This window comes from Physeter macrocephalus, chromosome 2 (genome assembly GCF_002837175.3).
Source record: "Physeter macrocephalus isolate SW-GA chromosome 2, ASM283717v5, whole genome shotgun sequence".
In the NCBI taxonomy this organism is placed as follows: domain Eukaryota; kingdom Metazoa; phylum Chordata; class Mammalia; order Artiodactyla; family Physeteridae; genus Physeter; species Physeter macrocephalus.
Genome location: NC_041215.1, coordinates 11,228,120 through 11,250,284, shown reverse-complemented (window position 1 = coordinate 11,250,284; position 22,165 = coordinate 11,228,120).

Here is a 22,165-nt window from a genome sequence, read left to right as displayed (position 1 = left end):
ACTCGTGTCAGGGACATCTCATGGAGGGCTCTCCAGGATCGGTCTCCAGTCCCCAGGGCCACGCCAAGCCAGGGCCCTCCCAGCTAGAGGCCTGAGCCTGGACTCTGCCCATTTGCAACCAGCCCCAGTGGGGAGGCTTGGGGTGCTAGAGGTCCTGGGGCAGGGTGAGGGGCAGCCTCTTGAGCCCCACCTGCCCGTGCTGGCCATTCTCCTGCCAGCTTGGCAGGTCTCCAAATTCAGGTCCTGCTGGCCATTGGGAGCTCAGGACAACTGGCTGAAGCTGACCAGAGTCTGCTTGTGGCCGCAGAGGCTGCAGCCTGGCATCTATGTGGTCAGCTCAGGAAGGCTTCAGAGGAGGGTCCCCCAGGCCCAGAGAGGTACGCTGTGCAGGTGGGTGAGTGGACTCGGGGGCATGGGCTGTGGGCACATGGGCTGGTTACCCTATCAAGACCTGTCAGTTCAGGTCTTCAGGCTCTCCTGGGCCTGGAGGTAAAGGGCAATTCCTGTTGGCTCCAAGACCTGGGCTGGCCTGCACACCAAGACAGATGATGTTGTGAGATTTGTGCAGGACCAGGTGTTTTACAGGGCTTTGCTCACAGACTCTGCAACTTCCTGTCTCACAGACAAGGAAAGTGTCCCCAGGGGGATGCCCCTCCCCTATGGGGGGGATGTCTGCAGCTGCCCTACCACCCACATCGCTCTCTGTCCCTGTTGCAGCCAGAGGTTGTCATGAATGCAAGGGTCCTGTTTCCCTGTCACAAGGCTACCTGCATTGGTTCACCCTTCTCTGGTCCCCACAGTGGCTGCAAGCCCTTCCAGGCTCTTCTAGTGCAGGCTTCCTCTGCAGCCTGCCCACAGTACGTGAAGGGCATCCCCTCTTGTAGCATGCCCCTGCACCACCCTGGTCCAAGCTGCGGGTTCTCTGGGCTTCAGAGGCTTGCCCGACACCATCCTGGTTCTGCCTCCCCAGGAGGACTAGGGCCCAGATTCAGCATCCTGGCTGCCCAGGCTCCCCATGCACTCAGCTCCGCATAGCCGCTGACATGTGTGTTATTTCACCTGCTGGATCCCAGCATTCCAGGGCAGGGCCGGGAAAGGTCATAAAAATGTTGCGGTAACCTGTATATTATTTTTATGCCAGTGCTTAACACGGCGCCTTTATGTGCGGGAGCCCCATCGTAAACCAAGCCCCTGGGTCCATCACGTGCACACGCAGGGCGCCACCGCACCTCTCACATGTGCTCTGACCCGGCCGCCGCCTCCCGGGAACCAGGCCTTTGGGCTGGCACTTGAGATCCTTGGGCCTGGTGTAGGGTCCAGCTGATGGCTGCCTCCGCCTTGCCTCCTATAAAGCTTCCCTGAGTACAGGAGCAGGGAGGGGGGGCCAGCTGGTGACAGCCTTCACCAGCTCCAGGAGAGAAATTGAGGGAACGCCCATGGTGCACTTGGCAGCCATGCACGCCTGCGTGTGCCAGTGTGCATGCTCTTGGGTGTGTATGTGAGACTGTGTGTTTTCCTGGGGGGTGTGTATTCTTCTGGGAGTTTGTGCATGCATATATCAATACGAGTGTACACTCTGTGTGTGCATGAGTGTGTGTGCATTTTCCTGGGGCGGTGTGCATGTGTGAGCACGAATGTGTGAGTGTGCAAGCGTGGCTGAACAAAGGCCTGTCTCCTCCATTCACTCCAGGCCAGCCTTCACAGCTCTGCACGCATTGCCTTCTGCCTGTATGGGCCAGGACTGGCTTTCTCCTCCTGGACCACCTGGACAAAGCCCCCAGACCCTCAGGGTAGCCCCCAGCTCCCAGGGTCATGGCCACAGGCTTTCCCCTGCACAGACAGATGGACGGAAGCTCCCCAAAGCTCTGGGGGTGACTTCTGGCCCCAGGGGACCATACTGAGTCAGGCTCTCCTCACTAGCCCTCTGGGCCTCAGTTTCTCTATCTGCACACAGGACTGGCTCTGGCATTGGGTGGGTGAGGTAAGGGGCGATGGGTAGGGAATAATGCCTCGTTTCTGAACCAGGAGCCTGGAGAAGCCATGCTGGAGAGGTAGACAGGGATGGATGTGCAGCTTGGTCAGGGGAGGGGCCCTGAGAATGACTGGGCCTTCCTCACGGGTGGTGCACATGACAGGTCAGGACCTCGGGCCTTCCTTACCTGCCTCCCAACTGTGGACTTTGTAGGTTGTCCGGGGATCCACTGCATCAGGCCAAGGCCCCAGGGCAGGGCAACTGACTGCCATGGCCCTGCCTGCCTCTGCACCTTCTATGGGCTCCTGGGGGTCAGGAGTCATGGCATCCAGTGTTGGGTCCTAGGCCTCCTGCCCCAGTGGGTGCATCCTCATCCTCCCTCTTCCCTCTGCCTGGGAAACAGATCTCTTGCACCCTTTAGGGGCCCTCATGTCACACCCCGGCTATGATACACGTGGACAGATATCCCTACTGACAGTCAGGGGGGTGATTGGGTACAATACTAGGAGCTCTGGGACCTAGCAGCTCTGTGGGCACACATGTGCTGCATGCCTTGGTGGGCCTGGCGTGACTCACCCTCAGGATGGCAGATCACACACATGGACACCTGGAAAACCACCCGGCAGTGGCTTCAGGGGTAATGTGTTCTGGTTGCGTAAGAAATAGCCCCAAACTGAGTGACCAATGCAATAATCAACAGTCATCTACTGCCTCTTTTTGGAGTCTGCCCGGCCATTCTGTCTTGAGGCCTCTCACTAGCAGCTGTCCTCCAAGAGGGCTGACTCGTGACTGCTGGGCTGGAGAAGGCTGGTGTGGCCAAGGCCTCAGTGTCTCTCATGAGGGTCTCTCCACAGCGCCGACTGAGCGACACAGTGGAGGTTGTCCCAGAGCAGGTGGTCCAGGGGCCTCGGCAGCGCTCACCTCACTTAGGAGTTGCTTGGTTGCATGGCTACCCTTAGCTCACAGTTAAAATAACCCCCAAGGGCATGAAGGCCCGGAGGTCCATCTTGAGAATGGCTGCTTTCACACGGGAGAAGGCTCGTTATAGATTGCTTAGTGAAAACAGCAGGCAACTGACACCAAGGGGATGCTGAGCAGGGTCTGTGACTCAGGGCCAGGTAAGCTGCAGTCTCCTAGAAAAGGTTTCATTTCTTCCCAGTCCTGACCCTGACCCCAGGCAGGACAGTTGGAAACCCCAGGCCCAGTACAGAGGACAGACTGACAGACAGACATGGAGTGGCTGGGGCCCAGGGAAGGAAATGTTGAAGATACCTTCCTATGGAGAGAACCCCCTGCTGCATCGTAGGGTGCGGGGTCCAGCTGCATCCCCTCTGTGCCCCCACCCTTTGTGGGTCCTTCCTTTCCCTACCGTCCCTCCCTCCTGGGGTCACTGACCTTCATCTGGAATGCAAGGGAGGCACTTTGGGGCCTTTGGCCTTGGAAACCAGGCTGCGGATTAAGGTGTCCTTGGAGGATTCTTGCCAAGAGGCGCTGACCAAAGCCTCTGAGAGATGCTGAGGGGCTTGGGGGAGGGCCCAGGGTCAGCCCACTCTCAGATACTCTCCAAAGGATAGGGGGGTGGGGTCAGAGGTCCTTCCTGAGGACGAGAAGGAAGTAGACAGAAGCCATTCTGGGTAGCAGAAAGAGCCAACTCCCTCCATCTCCACCCAGGGGGCAGCAGAGTGGTTGGAATGACATTTCTAGGAAAGCTTAGGAGAGTGTGGCCGAACCTGGGGCAGGGCAGGAGCTTGCTGAGTTTGGAGGTCATAGAAGGAGGGCAACTTCCAGTGCCCTTGGAGAGGGGCGTCTAGGGGTAAACAGAGCAGGATGGAGGTGGGGATTCTGAGACCTAAAAGGCAGGCCCAGGCGGGGACTGTAGGGGGCTTGCCGGCTGGAGGGAGGCCGGGGGGTGTGTGGCTGCACAGTTCTGGCACGGGAGCTGGAAGCTGGGAGGGGCCTTTCCTGAGTGGGGTTCCTGGGAGGGGCCTCTTTGACAGGTGCTGGCCCTGAAGGTTGATGGCTGAGGGGAAAGTGGGGAGAGAAGTGGCTTCTGGCCCAGCTGGCAGGAGAGTAGCCAGGACAAAGCCGGCCTCAGGGGCAGCTTGGCTGGGCCCCGGGGTGGTGGGTACAGAGGGGAGGTGATGGGGGCAGGTCCCCCACATGAGGTGCTGAGGGCAGGCCCCACCTTCCCAGGTTCCTTGGCATGTGGGGCCATGCAGGCGGGTGGGGGGCACCGGGCTGACAGGTAAGCTATCTGTGCCGAGTGCTGGAGAGGAGGTCCTATCAGTGCTGGCAGAAGGACAGGCTCCCGGGTAGATAGGGGCAGGCAGCCGAAGGTGACACCTGATGATGCAGCCCTGCTGCTGGGCTGAGGTGGAGATGGAGAGCTGGCCCCAGACCCTCCACCCTCCTGTTCTTTGGGCTGTGGGCATCATCTGGGTCACGGCCATCTGGGTTGCGGACACCTGGGGCCTGGTACATCTGGGCCTAAGGTGATCTCGTGCGTCTACCTAGTCCAGGCGCCATTGTGGTTTGGTGAGGGTGGCATGTCCCCTGGGCCCCGACCGGGAGGGCTGGGCTGGGCCTATTCACACAGGATTGGCTGAGGATGTCTGTCTGGCGGGTGTTGCAGGCAGCAGAGATTAGCTCTGTAGGAAAAGCATAAAACATTAAGAGACACACTGGCTGTAATTTGGAGCAAATGTTTGGTGCTGAGACTTAGATGGGGGCCCGCCCCAACCTGAGGGAGGTCTCACGCTCCCACCGTGCCCCACAGCAGCTGGGCACCCTCACACAGGCCCACTCATGCCCCTCTCACTCCACACCGCAAGCCCAGCAGTAGGGGATAGAGAACAGTCCCCTTCCCCATCTAGTCACTCCAACAGGACGCAGGAATAATCCCTGAGCCCCAGTGCCAAAGCGTGGCCCTGTGCTCCCAGGCCCCAGGGTCACCTTGTCAGGGCCCAGGACGGTGGGCCCCATCTTGCTTTTGGGTACCCGGGGCTGTCCTTCAGGCTTCTGAAAGTGGAGGGGGACCTTGCCACCCATACCCTCCTAGTCAGGTCTGCTCTCCAGCCGACCCAGCCTCCATGTGCAAGTGTCTGGGGGTCTCCAAGGCCGGCCCTGAGATCCACTGGGACCCAGGGCAGTGGGGACAGTTTGCTGGGCTGGAGCTGCCCACGGGCCCGCAGCACACACACATGCATTTTATAAGGAGATAGGATGTGGCGTCTGCCACCACTCCGCTGCATTTTATTAGAAAAAAAGAGAGAAGAAAACAAATAAACAGTGGCTCCTACAAGGGCCACACAGATGGCATGAGGCAGCTGGGGGAACAGGGGGCACAGGTTGTGCCCCGCTGACAGGAGCCCCCCCACCATGACGCTGGCTCCCAACCCCCCATGGGGGGCCTAGGGGTGGGATTAGTACTAATGAGTCCCATTGGCCTCAGTCCAGGACTCCATGCTCACTGTCTACCTGCTGCCCTGGGATTAGGGACTAAGGCTAGGGAGCTTGGGGGACGAGTCTCGCCTGGCCCTTACCCCCTTGGTGTAGTTCTGGTTGGAGCCTGACTTGTCACGAGATCTGTTTGAGCCCCACATAGTCTCAAATGAGGTCTTTGCTGAGGACGCTGGCAGCCACGGGGCCTGTAAAACAGCAGCGTTGGGGTGGTGCTGACCCCTCCAGGGACCCGCCCCTGACCTGTCACCTCCAGATCTGCCCTGGGTATCCCTCACACCAGTTCTCATCTCCATGTCTACCCTGGGCCCAACCTACCCCTGAAGTCCAGCTCTCTCCTGTCACCACCTCAGACAGACCCTGGTTTGCTTTGCCCTGTCTTTTCTGGAGCCTACCCACAGGGACTGCAGAAGCCCCAGGCCCTGGTGTGAGTGTGTGCGCGCGCATGCGTGCGTGCGTGCGTGCGTGTGTGCGTGTGTGTGTGTGTGTGTGTGTGTAGGCTGGAGGCAGCCACCGTGGGTGAGGGCCAGAGGGGGCCACAGCCCAACCCAACCCATACTGCAGAGGCTTGGAGCCCCCTCCCGGCTGCCCCCCTCCCCGGGTTGTGCACCTGCAGGGCTGATGGCGTCCAGGAAGGACTCTTCTCCTGTACTGGTAGGAGGAGGAAGGAGGCAGGCAGAGGTGAGTGGGAAGAATCAGACTTGAGGCCCCTCCCAGGGGTGGGCCTGGATTCTGGCTCCCATTCCAGTGACTCTCTGCTCCCGGGTAAGGGGTGGGCTCAGGCCGAGGCAGTGGGTGGCAACCCAGAGACCCCACTGGGGCCCAGGGAAGGAGACAGGCTGAGGACCTGGAAAAAAACACTCTCATGGTGAGCATAAACAGGGCTCCACCTCTGCCAGATGTTCCTGGAAAATGTTTAGGATCCGCATCAACATATGAAATTCCCATCAAACCTTTTATTAATCGGAGGCATTTGCTGTTAATCCCCACCTGGTCCCTCTGGACATTCCTGGGAGGGGCCTGGGCCTCCGTCAGTGGGAGGGCTTGAGGCGGGGCAGGGCTGCAGCTGTCCCACGTTCAAGGCCAGGTTGGCTGCAGCTCCCCAGGCCACAGAGACCAGAACCAGGCCCACTGAGAGACCGAGACCTGAGACAGAGCAACTGTAGTGCTTCTGTGGGTCATGAGCCCGTGCTTCCCACGCTCAGAGCAGCCGCTCTCCCACCCGCCCAACCCAGGGCTGCCAGGGGCCTGGCAGGGCCTGCAGGGCTGCTGTCAGCTATTTCCAGAGGTTCTGGACTGTGCACAGCGGTGATCCTTTTATGGGGTAGGAGACTCATAAAGAACAAAGAGCCCCACTTAGGAGCTGAGAGCTGGGCTGGCTCCCCAGTCAGGGAGAGGGAGGCTTAGGCAGGACTTCTGGGGGAGGGGGTCCTAGGGGAGGGGTGTCCTGGTGGAGGGAGGTTCTTGGGAAGGGCTTCCTGGGGAGAAGGGTCCTGTAGGGGATCCAGTCAGCCCCTCCTCAGATCTGGATATCCACTGGCCTCCACCCCGCTTCTTCCCATGCTACACATGCTCCCTGCTGCTGCAGAACACCCCTCCCTAGTCTCCTCCCTTCCCAGGCCTTCATGGATAAAAGTTCTCTCCTGTTCCTGGAGGGCGAGGGGCTGGGCTCATTCTGTCCTGGGAGAGCATCCCAGAGATCTTCGTGGGGTGGGGGGAGCTGGGAGCTGATGCTGTAATTCTATACAGAAATATCGGCCGCTTTCTTAAAGACTGAATGTATGCATGTATTTTTGCCAGCTCTGACCAGGGCTGGGGAGATGGTGGCACATGAGAACAGCCCCCCACCTCCGTCAGGGCCACCCCAGCTGACTCACAGCTCTCTGAGATGGAGATGGAGGGAAGGAACACTGTGTGATCCACTCTTGGGTTCTGTCATGGCCCCAGCCTCCAAGCGCCTGTGGCCTCAGTCTGTTTTGGGCATTAAGCTATGTGGAGAGTTGTAGCAGGGTGGGGTGGGGGGAGCATGGGGCGGGTGAAGTGCTGTTTTCGTGATCACCAGGGCCTGTGTGTGCCTGGGCCACTGGGGAAGAGGAGCCTGAGAGGGTCCCCTGACCGTGAGGCCTGGGTGGGTGGGGCAGGAGCTCAGAGCAGCCCACATTCCCATGACCCCCACAGCGCCTGTCCACTTGGGTCTTCTCTTCGGCTCTGGGGGACGTGGGCCAGGCAGAAGGGTAGAAGGCAGCTAGGGTTGGGGCTGGGGGATTAGGGGATGGTTCAACCGCCCCACCCTCCCTGGGGTTCCTGAGGACTCAGTGGTCAGCGAGACCTTGGGCTGTGGATTAGGGGGCCGGCCTGCCCAGGAGATAGCCTGGGGGTGCAGCACTTAAAGTGGGCCTCTCTCTTGAAGCTCCGGGACAGTCAAGGGTAGAAGGGGTGGCGGGGGGGAGTCCAGGCGCAGTGGGTAGGTGAGGGGGCCCTGCTGCCCCCTCCACCCGTTTCCTGGGGTGAAGATCTTTACTCCCACCCCTCCGGAGGCCACAGTGGGGTGTCAGTCCCCAGCACTTATTAAGCACTGACAGTATGCAGCACCCAGTAATGAAGAAGGGGAGGAAGGAGACGTGGGAGAGGCCCTTGGGTGAATGGGCGGGGTCTAAGGCAGCGTCCTGGTTTGCATTCCTGCTTGTTACTCACTTACAGATGGGGAGAGGGTGCATGCCTTGGAGTGTACGGGCGCCTTTCTGGGACAGAGCTCCTCAGCATAAGGGCTGGCAGGAGAATGCGACCACAGCAGCAGGCACTCCACCTGCGGTTTGCACAGAGACATACATTAAATTTAAATCTGCAGCTCCAGGCCTACCCTGCTCACAGCAACCGCATCCTCTTTGTCCCACATCCCTGGAGCAGGGAGCAGGCAGCTCACAACGGAACTGGCCTGGGAGAGCCTGAAAGGGAAGGAGAAAGGGAAAAACCTTTGGTGGTGGGGGGAGTCCCCCGGAGGGGGCGGGGCGAGGCGAGGTGCCGTCAGAGGGGTGAAGTCCCCAGAAGAAGGAGGGGTGGGACAAGGGGAGGGGCTCGGGGGAGAGTCCTGGGAAAGGGGCCGGGTGAGGAGAGGGGATTTCAGAGGGGAGGGGCTTAGGTCCCAGGAAGGGGAAGGGGCGGAGGCTCCCGCAAGCCCGGAGGTGACCTGAGCAGCAGCGGTAGCCACAGCAGCTGGGCCAGGGGCGGGAGTGGGACTGGCTGCCAGGGTTCAAATGTTCTCTGCGGTACGTTGGGACGCGATGTAGGGGTGGGGCCGCAGCCCGACCCAGCCTGCCAATCAGGGCTGAGCTGCAGGGCAGGGGTCCTCTGCCTCGCAGATCAGGGGCCCCTGGAGACCCTGGAAGAGGAGGGGCTTGCAACAAATGTCTTGCTTAATCCAGAGGGGAAAGGGCTTCTGCACCCTGGAGCTCTCCTCGCAGGGGCTGCCATCCCATGCCCCAGATCCTGCCCGGGTTGGGGGCGGGTACTAGAGACCTCGGCCCCTGCCAGGAACAGCAGTTGAACTGGCCTGAGGAACCATCCACTCAGAAGTGACGGGCCCTGCAGGAGATCAAATGACCCTTGTCTCAGGAATGACTCCAGGAGGGGACTGCCATGATGGAATCCTAGACAGGCAGCACAACCAAGAGACAGACTGGGGTCTGGGTTGACAAGGTCTGTATGACCCTCCTGTCTCCAGCCAGGGGCAGGAGCAGGCCTGGCCTGGACACTTGTCACTGAGCAGGTGGGGAAGGGGTGATGCCTCCCCATGAGGTCATAGCCTTGACCCTGAGTTTGGTGGGGCACAGCCTTCTCCCTGACCCAGGTACAGCTGGCAGGTATTGTCCCTGCTGAACCCTTGGGCCTGATGGAGGGGCTTCACAGGCTGTTCTGTGGAGAGGGGTGGTACTGGGCCAGAGTAGACCTCCTGTTCTTGCCTCCTGCTCTGTCCCCTCACCTGCTTGTCCATCTGGGCATTGGCCCTCCAGGAAGGACACACCTGTCCCACGTACCTTCCAGGCCCTTCCTGGTTCGGGGCTTAGCAGGCGGGGGCTGGGGAGGGGCACCACCCATGGACACTGGCTCTGAATGCTGTTCAGGAGGGCAGCCTGTTGTGATCCATCTCACAGGTGAGAAAACAACCCCAGAAAGGTTAAAATAGCTCATTACACCCAGGTAAGGACAAAACCAGGTTCAGGCTCCTTGTGGGATCTCCTCACCTGTGAAGTATGGGCAGGTGGCCTGCAGAGCCATGGCTGTGATGATGCAGGTGTGTACAGGCAAGGCTGGCACGTGGGGCTGTGTCATTCGTCAGGTTGAATGCTAGGTCTTTATTGGGGGATGGGAGGGCTGTCTGACTTTTGGGATTTGAGGGCCTGAGAGCATCTCTTCTGTTGAGCTGTGAGAACTTCTGAGGAACAAGAGTCTTGCTGACTGCCCCCACCCCCGCCACAAAACCTCGACACTACTGTGTGAGATGCAGAACCTGGGAGGGGAGCAAGGGGTCAGCAGTTATCACTACCCCAGGCTCCTGACACCAGATGCTCTCCACACGGCCCCACCAGACACGTGGATAACAGGCTCAGAGGCCGAGCTGTCAGCCTGGGCCACAGTGGAGGTGGTGCTGGAGAGAGAGGGAGGGGTGGACTCAGATCCCCTCCCCTTCCTCCCACCTTGTAGTGCCCCCATGCCTCCACTCCCCTCTCTGCATCACGTGCAGCCTTGCAGAGGAGACTTCAGCCTGCAATTCTCCCACCCCATCTGTGTGCAGGGGAAGCCTGTTTTTGTCCCGGCACCTGCATGGTCATTGAACACTTAGACACTATGTGTCCAGCTAGAATTGGACAAGCTCCCTGCCACACCCAGGTGGCCCATCTGCCCACAGCTTGGCCCCTGGCCTGGTCTGGGACCCAGAACTTTCCCAGTGGCCATGTCTGGAAGGTGTGAGGATGGTGGTCAAGAAGCACTCTGGCTGTAATGTGACCAGGACCCTCGACTTGCTCAGTAAGTACGGGCAGGACACAAGATTTATCTGGTCCTCTGGCTTGTCCAGCTTTGCTTTTTGGGGTTGGTGATACACCACAAGGACTCAAATCCTTGATTCTGATGGACCTGAGGGGAAGAGGTAGCTTAACTTAGCCATCAGGGGCCAGAAAGTCCTGGAGAGACCTGTGTCGCTCCACTTTGAGACCTGGGCCTGTCCCTCTCCGCCCCCCCCACCATGCTGCCCCAGCACTCCCAACCCTGAGCAGGTCCCTGACCTCTAACCATTTCATGACTCCCTTTTATCTGTACCTGGGCAGCCTGTGCTTCCCCTGGCCCCTAGAGACAGACCACACAGGGGTGGGAGCTGGTTCTGATGACCCTCCTCCCTGCCCCATTCTCTCTTCTGCCCCCCTTCTTCCTCCTCTTCTCCCCTTTTCTTCCTCTCTGTCCCCTCCTTCCCCCGCTTTTCCCTCTTTCCACTTTTTCTCTTCTGCCCTCCTTTTTCCTCCTGGCTTCTGCCCCTCCTCCCTCCTTCCCCATCTCCCTCCTTCTCCCTTCTCCTCCTGTCCTATCTCCTGTGCCCTTCTCCTGCCCTAGCCCAGGGCCCAGGACATTCTTGCATGTTTTGGGGCTCAGAAAACAGAGTCCCTCACCCTCACTGTGGAGTGCCCCCACCTACCCTAATTCTTACTGCATACCTACACATGGGGTGCACAGATGCCTGCTGCTGAGACAAGCAAACTGATGTGGGAGACTCGGGGATGTCCCTCATCCCAGAAACGCCAAGCAGGGGAGGATGGCCCACTCCCGGCCCAGATGCTCACGTCCCTTGGAGACTGGGGACAACTCGACTTCCATGGCTCATCCTTGGGTAGCCCTCAGAATCGTTGGCTAATGAAACTACTGTATACACAATACGTTTCAAAAATGTCCAGGAAAAGGGGTGTTTGTCAGTGTTTAAAGGCCACGTGACATTTCTCCGCTTCATGATCCTCTATTTCTCTCCACGCTGAGCCCGCTCCGGGATCCGACCCCTGTGCTGCCTCCCCGAGGGGCAACTCCACCCACCCATGGCGCCCACTGACAGGGGTCCTGCCCTCTCCCCTCGCTCCTGGACACAGGCATGCCAGACCACCTCCACCCTTGTGATTCAGAAGGGCCACAAGTGCACAGGGTGACCTGGCTCTGCCTCAGTTAGGCCCTGACCACACTAATGGAGAGCCCCACCTCAAGCCTAGCCCCACCTCCACTCAGAGAGCCCGCCCACCATGACTCCGCCCTTGGCCTGGCCCCACCCCAGCCTGGCCCACCCATGGAGAGCCTGTCCCCAGCCACCCTAGCCTAGCCTTGCAGACTCACTGTAGGCTCACTAGCAGCAGCAGTGGGTGTTGTGAGCACCAGCTGTGGGTGAGGATGGTGATGCTGTACGTGGCAGGTGTGGTGGCCCAGGCACTGCCTCGATGACCTTGCCTTGCGTCTGTGGAGCACACCTGACGCTGCTTTGGGGCGGGGATGGGGTAGAGGAGGCGTCCCTCGCAAGCATGCGGCATTCATGAATGTCCACTTTATGAAGAGACCTGAGCGTCTTCCACCCCTCAGGTCTTCAGAGACCTACCTGTGCGCTCCTGTTCTCACTGTGATCGGCAAGGAGGCCGAGGGCATGACATGCTGGACAGACTGCACCTGCTCCTCTTACACTTGCTTGCTGAGCCCATTGGAGCCTCCAGGACGGCTGCCCACCGCCTGGGGGGTTCCTAGGCTGGCGGGGGTGGGGGGGTGTGGGTCAGATGGACAGGGTGTGGAAATACGGAGCTCACCAGCAGGCAGCTGCAGAGACGGAGCAGGCGCCCAATGGCTGCTCACACCCAGGACGACGGTCCTGCGCCTGGCCGCCACGTGGGAGGGGTCCTCGAGGGGCTGCTGCTCCTGGGAAGGCTCCGGTCATGGGTCCTAACGCTCTTGGCAGTGTGCGATGATGTATGACATGAGTTTATGATATGCAGGTTTTGCACGTTTTCTAGACTGATTCTCAGCTACCTTTTTTTGCTAATGGTTGCAGTTGCTACTGTAAATGGTGTTTCTATAGTATTTTCTAATGCCTGCTGCTGTAGAAAGATCAAATGACTTCTTATATTGGTCTCAAATCCATGCACCTTGCTAAACTTCTTTAGAAACTCTCTTTCCAAATATATGGGGATTGAAAAAATTATCTTGTGGTATTAACCCTTTTTTTTCTATAAATTTATTTATTCATTTATTTATTTTTGGCTGCATCGGGTCTTTATTGCTGAGCGCGGGCTTTCTCTAGTCGCGGCGAGTGGGGGCTACTCTTCGTTGCGGTGCGCAGGCTTCTCATTGCGGTGGCTTCTCTTGTTGCAGAGCACAGGCTGTAGGCGCGCAGGCTTCAGTAGTTGTGGCACGCGGGTTCAGTAGTTGTGGCTTGCGGGCTCTAGAGCGCCGGATCAGTAGTTGTGGCACACGGGTTTAGTTGCTCTGCAGCATGTGCGATCTTCCCGGACCGGGGCTCGAACCCGCGTCCCCTGAACTGGCAGGCAGATTCTTAACCACTGCGCCACCAGGGAAGTCCTGTGGTATTAACTTCTAATTGAATTGTTTTGCAGTGAGAGACATTGATATATGACACATGGTGCTGGAAACTGTGTTATGGCTTAAGAGATGGGGAATTTTTATGGGGGCTGCCAGCACCTGGGAAGTTGTGTTGCTGTTGCTGTAGCAGGAGGGCCTGTGCCCCAGAGCAAGCTTATGTGAGGCCTTTTCCCCATCAGTATTGGTCCTCTCTGCCATGTGTTCTTTCAGAGCCAGATATTCCTATAACTATATCATTTTTCTTTTGGCCAATATTTGCCTGATGTATCTCTCCCTGTGTTCTTGCTTTCAACTTCCCTGCGTTCCATCGTTATACTGTGTTGCCCGAAAACAGCATAGAACTGGGAGTTGTAGCTTTTTTTAAAAAAAACCCCAATATGATCCTGTGTTTTAAGTGGTAAGAATAGCCCAGTATTTACTGTGATTATTGATATATTTGGACTTGTTTCTTTCATTTTATGTTTTTGTTTCCACTTTAACCAATATTTCTTTTTCTTCTACTTTCTTGCCTTAATGGAGAGTTTTGTTTTAATATTCCCCCCCACTTATTGATTTTTCTCTATACAGGCTTGAAATTTATACTTGCTGATTCTAGTCTTCCAGTGCTGCCTGTTGAGCTGTTACCTGACTATTTAAGTTAACAGAGACTTAAATAATATTTGATTACCTCCCAGGCAATAAAAGTACTTTAGAACATTTTAGCTCCAATCATCGCTTTCCAACTTAGTATTGTTGAATGTTTTAGTTCTTTCTTTAACCTCACAAATTAGATGTTTTATTGTCTTATGGACAATGGTTGTTTGGATTCATCCACATATTACTGTTTTGTCTGTTGATCATTTCTTCTTACACACTGGACTGTCCTTCTAGGATTATTTTCCTTCTTCTCAAAGCACATACTTGAGAATTCCTTGAGAGCAGGCTTTTATGTTAAATTCCCTCCATTTCTGTTCATCTTGAAATGATTTTATTTTGCCTTTGTCCTTGAGGAATAGATTTTTGCTCAGTATACAATTCTATGTTGGCATTCATTTTCTCTCAGAACTTTGTAGCTGTTATTCTAATGAATTGAATCTATTGCTGCAAAACAAATTACGTCAAAACTTAGTGGCTTAACACAAAATTATTTTCCACGGTTTCTGTGGATCAGGAATTTGGGAGTGGCTTGGCTGTTCTGTTCTGCCTCAAGATCTATTGTGAGGTTGGACACTGTCTGAAGGCCTGGAGATCTGCTTCCAGGGTAGGCCAGTCAGTAGCTGTTGATTAAAGGCCTCAGTTTCTCTCCACAAGGACCTCTCCACAGGTCTACTGAGTGTTCCCCATCCATGGTCATTGACTTTCTCCAGAACTTGCAGTCCAAGAGACCGAGGTGGAAGCATGAATGCTGTTCATGTTTTAGCTTTGGAAGTCATACATCATCACTTCCTCAATATCCTGTTGGTTACACAGGGCCAACCCTATTCAGTGTGGGAGGGGACTACAAAAAGGCACAAATGAGGTGAGGGTTACTGGAGGCCATTTTGGAGGCTACAACAATAGCTTCAATTGTTGTTTAGAAGTCTATATGTGTTTCCTTTATAGGTGATTTCTCCTCTCTCTCTCTGGGTTCTTGCCAGATATTCTCTTTGTTGTTGATATCCTTCAATTTTACTATAATATGTCTAGGTGTAGGATATGTTGTGCTTCCTACACCTGTGAATTTATGTTTTTCATCACTTCTGGGAAATTCTCTTAATATATAGCTCTCTTAATGTTTGTGGCCATTCCCAAATAAATTCTTACCACTTTCTTCTTCAGAGATTCCAGACACAGACTAGAGCCTCTCATTGTATCCCCTTGTGCCTCTTAATCTCTTTTTCATATTTTCCATCTTCTCTGTTGCATTCTGGATAAATTCACTGGATACACCTTCTGCTTCACGACTTCTCTCTTCAACTATGTTTAATCTGCTGCTGAACCCATCCACTATGTGCATGTCTCTTTAAAATTTCAGTGATTATATTTTACATTTTTACATTTTAAAAATCCTGCTAATTCCTGAAGGTTTGCTTTTATAAGCTAGCTGTGTAATTTCATCCTTTGTTGTTTTTTTTTTTTTTTTTTTGCGGTACGCGGGCCTCTCACTGTTGTGGCCTCTCCCATTGCGGAGCACAGGCTCCGGACGCGCAGGCTCCGCGTCCATGGCTCAAGAGCCCAGCCGCTTCGCGGCATGTGGGATCTTCCCGCACCGGGGCACGAACCCGTGTCCCCTGCCTCGGCAGGCGGACTCTCAACCACTGCGCCACCAGGGAAGCCCTGTTTTTCATTTTTAAAAACATTTCATAGGGGCTTCCCTGGTGGCGCAGTGGTTGCGCGTCCGCCTGCCGATGCAGGGGAACCGGGTTCGCGCCCCGGTATGGGAAGATCCCACACACGGCAGAGGGAGGCCCGCGTACCAAAAAAAAAAAAAAAAAAAAAACATTTCATTTAAAAAATAACATCCATACATAAAATTTCATAAAACAAGATTGGGCAGCTGCAAGTTATCATGAAGGAAATGCCTTTATGGTGGGAACACCACCCAGATCAAGAAATAGAATGCATCTAGCAGCCCAGAAGCATCCGTGTGCTCCTCCTAATAACTCTCTTTCCTCCTCCTTTTAACTTCCTCTAGGCAACCACTGTCCCAACTTTATAATAACAATTGCTTTTCTTAACACCTGTATTCTTAAACACCACAGTTTAGCCTTGCCTGTTTTTTGAACTTTATATAAATAGAACTACGCAGTATGTGTTTTGTTGTGTTCACCTTCTTTTACTCTATATTAGAGCTGTGAGATTCATGCATGTTGTTGCTTGTTGTAATCTGTTTATTTTCATTGCTGTATAGTATTCCATTGTATGAATATACCACTTTTTTAAATACCTTCTTCTGTTGCTGGATGTTTGGTTTTTTTCCCTGTTTGGGACAATTGTGAATAATGAGGCTATGAACACAATTTATTTGTATTTCTTGGTGTACATGTGCACATATTTCTTTTGGGTATATACCTAAAAATGGTTTGTTAAGTCAAAGGATGGAGACATATTCAACTTCAGTAGATATTGCCAAAATAATTGAACCAATTTAAACTTTTCCCAGAAGTGCATGAAAATTTTCATTGTTCCATATGGTCTTTTTTTTAAATATTAGGTATTGTGGTGGGTATGTAATCGTATCTCACTATGATTTAAGTTTGCATTTCCCTGATGAGTAATAAGTTGGTTATTTGAATATCCTCTTTTAAGAAGTGTCCAGTCAAGTCCCATCCATTCTTCTATTGGGTTATCTGTCTTTCTTGATTTTTTTTGGAATTCTTCATATTTGTCAGTTTTATGAGTTATATTTTCTTAAACTCTATGGTTTTTCACTATCTCAATAGTGTCTTCCGATGAAAAGAAAATTTTAAGTACAATATCAAAAATTTCATATTTTCCCTCATGGCTAATGCTTTTTTGTGTGTGCATATACTCTTTTAAAGAAATATTTGCCTACAACCAGGTTGTGAAGACATTCTAGCAGCTTTGTCTTTCACAATTGGATCTAAATGCACCTGCAGTTGACAATGTGAGAGGTAGGAGTTGAGTTTCGTTATTTTTCCAGGTAGATATTGAAAGCATCACCCCTTCTCTACCACTCTGAACTTATTTTGTCTTGTAGCAATTGTCCACGTGGAGATATGTCTACTTCTCAGCTCTCTATTCCATTGCCTTGGCCCATTTGTTTATCTGTATACCATACCTCACTATCTTAATTACTATAGCTTTATCATAGTAATTAAGATAGTGTGCTTTTGTACATTTTAAGTGCATTTGTACTTTTATATAAATTTTAGAATCAGCTTGTAAATTCATACAGTGGAATTTTTATTGCAATAGCATTGACTTTGTAGTCCAGTTTGGGAAGAATTGATACCTTACTGCATTAGGTGCTCCAATTCATGGCCATGACATAGTTCTCATTTTATTTAGGGGTTCTTTAATTTCTTACAACACTGTCTGTAGTTTTCTGGGTAGGGATCTTGCACATATTCTGCTAGATTTATTCCTAGGTAGATGATTTTTTTAATTCTGTTGTAAATGGTGACCTGTCTTAGGCTGAGTTTATTGAATGTGTTAAAGCAGACGCAGGGAGGGAGGGAGTGGTCTCAGGAGAAGAGGCGTGGAGCAGCAGTGCAGGCAGAAGAGGAAGCTAAGCCAGGATATGGTCTGCACCGAAGCCCAGAGGAAAGCTCTTGCACAAGAGCTGGTGGCAGAGTTTTTGCAGCCTTACGGCAAAGGGCTGGCCATCCTGTCAGATCTTTCATGGTCCCAGGCTCAGGTCTGCCCTGAAGGGGGGTGGTGCTAGCTTCCCAGACCAGGCACTCCCACTTGGACAAGTATAACCCTCTTGAGAAGAGCAGCTGTGAGCTGCTCCAGCCAACACTCACAGCAGCTGGCTGTGGGCACACCGGCTGCTACAGAGGATCTGGGAGAAAAACCAAGGGCATCCACCACATCCTCACTTCTCTTATTAAATCCACTCTGGCTAGCTTCCTTGAGATTTTGCTGGTCACACTTTCTTAGAAAATGTTGAAGAGGACAGTCAGTGGGATAGACCATGATCCTGCTGCTGCAGTAGGTCCTGAGCCCGATGATACTCATCCCCCTCCCCCTCCCCATTCTACTTCCCACTGCCCTTTGCTGGCCTTGGTGGCTTGCCTGGGCCAGGGGGTAACCCAGCTCCTCATCCCTGAGGAGTTTGAGACACTCCTCAGGCCATAGTGACTTCATTTGCCACTTAAGAGTCACAGCTGGGCATGGGAAGAGCAAGAGACACCCCCAGGGATTGCCTGGGTCCAAAACATATTCTTTCTGCCCCTGCCTCCATTCTATGGCTCCAGCCCAACTCCTCATGATGATCAAGGCCCATTAGCCCTGCCAGCAGAGGTGCTTAATCAGGTGGAAGCTATCACTTGAAGTCTGGTGGGACTCTTACTGCACTCCCTGGTAGAGTTCTCTCTTTTTCAGAACCAAGATCTCTACACCATATAGCAGCCATTGATTTAAAGTGCATGCCACATTCTGAGACATAGTGCCCCATCCTTGTAGGGTTTTACCTCTAAGCTGGTGCCTCATCTCCACCTTCCAGAGGCCAAGCAAAGGCAGCTTCCGACTGCTGGGAGAGGTGGTGGGTCCAGTGGATTCTCATTCTGATATTTTTGTGTATTAGCTGCCTATCTATATTGCCAGAAATACCAAGTTCTTATCAATTTCATCTCTATAGACACTTGAGGGTCAGAGTCCCCTGGCTGCCATTCTGACCTTGCTGCCCATTATGGTAATTGCTCATCCTGCTTCTGATAGTCATGCATTGCCCTGACCTCCATTATTCCAGAGCCCAACATCCTCGCAGTTACCAGGGAGCCCAGTTTGGGAACAGCATCTCCTACATTTGGCTCTGTCCACAGAGGACAGCTCTCTGGGGCACACCATATGCCCTTGATACATGCAGTGTTTTCGAGGTCCTCCTGTGGAATGTGGCAGCTGGTGGTTTCTGGTTTCATATAACTGACATATTCTAGCATGCCCACTTCTGCAAAAAGTACATTGGGGTTTTGATAGGCATTTCATTTAATCTGTAGATCACTTAGGGGAGTATTGCCATTTTGACAATGTTAAGTCTTTCAGTCCATGAACATAGGACGTATTTCCATTTATTTAGGTCTCTAATTTTTTTCAACAATATTTTGAGTTTCCAATGTATAAATTTGTGCTTCCTTGGTAAGTATGTTATTATTTTAGATGTTATTATAAATGGAATTGATTTCTTAATTTTATTTTCAGATTGTTCATTGCTAGTGTATACAAATACACTGATTTTTGTGTATTGATTTTGTATCTTGCAACTTTGCTGAATTCACTTATTAGGTCTGATTTTTTGTGTGTGTGGCTTCTTTAAATTTTCTATATATAAAACCATGCCATCTGAGAATAGAGATAGTTTTACTTCTTCTTTCCAATTTGGATGGCTTTTATTTCCTTTTCTTGTCTAATTGCTCTGACTAGGACTTCCAATACACTGTTGAATAGCAGTGGGGAAAGCAGACATTCTTGTCTTGTCCTAATCTCAGGGGAAACTCATCGGTCTCTCATTACTGAGTATGCTGTTAGCTGTGGGTTTTTCACATAGGCCTTTTATCATTTTGAGGAAGTTCTCTTCTATTCCTAGTTTATTGAATGTTATTTTATATATGAAATGATGCCAGACCTTGTCAAATGCTTTTTTTTTCATTATTTCAGATGGATATGTGTGTTTTCCCTTTATTCTATTAATATGGTGTTTTACATTGATTAATTTTTGTTAGTTGACCCATCCTTGGATTTCTGGAATGAATCCCACTTGGTCATAGTATACAATACTTTTTTAAAAGTTATTTTTTAATTGAAGTATAGTTGATGTGCATAATATTTTTAATATTCTGTTAGATTCATTTTTACTAGTATTTTACTTAGAATTTTTATACCTATATTCATAAGAGATATTGTTTGTTTCTAGTTTTCTTGTGGTGTCTTTGTCTGGCTTTGGCATCAGGATAATACTGGCCTCACGGAATGAATTAGGGAGTGTTCCCTTCCCTTCTCTTCTAATTTTTGGAAGAGTTTGAGGAGGATCGGTGTTAATTCTTCTCTAAATGTTTGATAGAATCCACCAGTGAAGCCGCCTAGTCCTCAGCTTTTCTTTGTTGGAGGGGTTTTGCTTATTGATTCAATCTCTTGACTTGTTATATGTCTATTCAGATTTCTTATTTCTTCTTGAGGCTGTTTTGGTAGTTTGTGTGTTTCTAGGAATTGGCCCACTTTACTTAGCTTATCGAATTTGTTGGCATAGCATTCTCTTACAATCTTATTTCTGTAAAGTCATTAGTAATGTCCCCATTTACTAATTTTTAGCAATTTGAGTCTTCTATCCTTTTTCTTAGTCAAGTCTAGCTAAAGGTTTGTCAATTTTGTTGATATTTTTAAAGAACCAACTTTTCATTTCATTGATTTTCTCTATTTTTCTATTCTCTATTTCTGTTCTAATATTTACTTCTGCTAGCTCGAGTCCATTACTTCTGCTAGCTTGAGTTTAGGTTTGTTAGGTCTAGTTGATCTACAGTGTTGTTCAAATCTTCTATGTCCTTATTTATCTTTTGTCTGTTGTTGTATCCATCATTGAAAGTGCAGCATAAAGTCTTCAGCTATTCTTGTAGAACTGTCTATTTCTCCCTTCAATTCTGTCAATTTTTGCTTCATATATTTTAGGGATCTCTTGTTAGGTGTATATATGTTTATAATTGTTGTATCTTCTTAATGGACTGGGACTTCTTTCAATATATAGTGTCCTTCTCTGTCTCTTATAACATTTTTTACTTGAAGCCTAATTTGTCTGTAAAGCCACTTCAGCTCTTTGTTGGTTAATATTTTCATGAAATATCTTTTTCCATTCTTTCACTTTCAACTTATTTGTGTCTTTGTATCTAAAGTGAATCTCTTCTAGATAGCATATGGATGGATCATACTTTTATTTTTGTTTTTGTAACCATTCTTCCAGTCTCTGCCTTTTATTTGGAGAGTTTAACCAATTTACATTTAAAATAATTACTGATAAGGAAGGACTTCTGTCATTTTGCTATTTATTTTCTATATGTCTTATATCTTTTTTGTTCCTCAATTCCTCCATTATTACTGCCTTCTTTTTTGTTTGAGTTTTTCTACCAAATTGTTCTGATTCCCCTCTCAGTTCCATTTCTGTATATTTTTTAGTTACTTTCTTAGTGGTTACTTTGGGGATTAAAATTAACACTTTAAACTTATGACAATTTAGTTTTAATTACTACCAACTTAGCTTCAATAGTGTACAAAAACACTGCTTCTATCCAGCTCTGTCCTCCTTCTTTATGTTGTCATTGTCACAAATTATATCTTCATACCTTGTGTGCTCATTAACTTAGATTTATAATTATTGTTTTATGTGTTTGTCTTTTAAATCATATAGGGAAAGAAGAGAAGTTGCAAACAATAATATAATTCAACAGGTCTTTATGCTTATCAATATAGGTACCTGTATCACTGCTATTTCTTTGTATGGCTACAAGCTACCTGTTTATATCTTTCTTTGCAGCCTGAAGGACACCCTTGGCATTTCTTGTAGGGTAGGTCTTCCAGAGCAGATTTCGATATTTTTCATTTTCGTTATTAGTCAGTTTGAACTATTTTCTAGTATCCTCTTTGACTCAAAAGTTATTTAGAAGTGTATTTCTTAATTTTTAAACACGTTGGGATTTTCATTTAGAAACTCTTTCTGTTACTGATTTCCAGTCTAATTTCACTGTAATCAGAGAACATACTTCTGAGATCATTTTTCTTCTCACTTCAGTACATTCTATAGTATTTTCCAGTGAGATTCTGTGTGATAAACATCATGAGTCCTTGTATATCTGACAAGATATTTTTATTCCATTCGTATTTATTTGACTGATTTAACTGGGTGTAGAAACTTCAAATTTGTTTTCTCTTAATCTTCGAGGATATGACTGCATTGTCTTCTGTTATTCAATATATTCTTTATTAGGTAGTCTGATTTCAATTTGCATCTCTTTCTTTCTATCTTTTTATTTTGAACATTTATGATTTTTCTATTTGCTATTGGTTTTCCAAAGTTTTACAAAGATGTGTCTAAGTGGACTTTTAAAAGAATGTGCATCTAGGTCTTTAGTGAGATTAATCAAACAGAAGACTCATAACTTTCTTTTCACTAATGGAAAATTATTGGCCACTGTATCCTCAGATTTTACCTCTCTACCATTCTATCTATTCTCTCCTTCCAAAGTTGCTATTAGAAGTATGTTGTTGCTCTGTATTGTCCTCCATATTTCTTAGCCTTTACTTCTATCTGTTTTGTATGCTGGGAATTTCTCTCTAGTTGATATGCCAGTAAACTAACAGGGCTGTCAGCGAGGCCAATTCTGACCTTAAGGCCTGGAGCAGACCCTTGCAGACCACCCAAGTTCCAGGGATTCTCTTCCTTGGACCATAGTATACTTGAACTTCAATCATCAGCACCTGTGACCCCTCTTT